Source organism: Apaloderma vittatum, unplaced genomic scaffold, assembly GCF_000703405.1.
Source record: "Apaloderma vittatum isolate BGI_N311 unplaced genomic scaffold, ASM70340v1 scaffold20428, whole genome shotgun sequence".
NCBI classification, from domain to species: Eukaryota; Metazoa; Chordata; class Aves; order Trogoniformes; family Trogonidae; genus Apaloderma; species Apaloderma vittatum.
The window spans coordinates 6,275-7,716 of record NW_009730436.1 but is presented as its reverse complement, the minus strand read 5'-3'; positions in this window follow the sequence as shown (position 1 = coordinate 7,716).

Here is a 1,442-nt window from a genome sequence, read left to right as displayed (position 1 = left end):
CACAAATGCAATAAGTTGAAAGCCCCGCGAGTGCAACCCCAAAAAAATGCATAAATTGCATAGCCCCGCCACTTCAACCCCCATAAAAATATGGTTTTTTGCCAAATGAATGGGGTGTTTGGCAAGGTGCTGGTGCGTTATCACATCTATTCTGGTAAGAATTAAGAATGATGGAAATTTAAAAAAATTTTTCTATGGCCAGGCCAAAATTTTCTGCTCACGCTATTAAGGCGTTTAGAGTTGCTTCCACATCCTTAAGAAGATCTTCGCGCTGAAAAGCGCTGTAAAATGCTGCTATATTTGTCCGCTTCTCCTGGGGAGATGTAACTGAAGCCTCTTCGCGCCAGGATTTGCTGAGAGCGCTGTAAATTATCTATTTCTGGAGGTTTTGAAGCGATACGGATCGTGCAGGACTCGTGGGCTCTGACTGCCTACGCCGGTCTTCAGGCTTCCCCTCCTGCTCCAAGGTGTATCATTAAAAAATAAAATAATAAAATTATCAAATACGGTGTGATTTGGAAGCACGGCCTCTTCCCCTTTTGCGTTCCACTCCCCCAGGGAGACGTTTTGCTCAGACATGACGGTGAAAGCTGCAAGGTGGGAACGCCGAAGCGCCAAAGCGGTATCATTTTTCAGATTTGCCCCTCGTTGTACGACGGCAAATCAAAAATTGAAATATAAGACGTTAAAATTCTTCCTGTTGGCAATAGCCCCGGTTTGCTTTCAAGGCGACACACAGCCCTATCCAGCTCTGCTTTATTAAACATCTTTCTAGGCAAAAATGTCATTTTTAAGAGTGGAGGCGAAAGGACGGTGGGAAATTCGGCAAAAGCTTTCGCCTTCTTTCACAAGCAGGTGCAAATTCCACAAGGAAATCCCCCAATGGTGACACCGCAGCTGGGTTACGGGGTAGCGAGTTGAATTCACCTCTACAGTATGTATTAAATCTGAAAGGATAGGAATTAGGTCTTTGAAAAGTACCGTCCGTGTCGTGGTAATTCTGTGTTTTTACAATTCTGGTTTGAGATACTCTACTCAATCGGATGGAGAAATGTGGAATTTGGGGGTGCACAAGCCGTCGAACTCGAATACGAAACGCCGGCGCTAGCGAGATCGATTTCACGTGCTGCGGTTTAGCGTCCGTCGCCGCCCCCTCCTCCCCTAAAACGTCGCTTTGATCAAATTTCTGCAGCTCCTTCTACCTCAAGGTTCCCGATCAATATGTTTTTATTATTAATAAAAAATGCATTAAGTCCTTCTGGCCATTACGTGCCAAACCGCTGATTTCAGCGAGGCCTGGATCAGTCGGACCACCTTGCCAGAAATTAGATTTTTCGAATGAAACCAGCCCGTGTAAATAATTGATACCCTTTCTCCTTCCAAACGAACGCGAGAGCCAAGGATTGAAAAAGTCTGGTTAAAAATAAAAATGACCCCGAAGG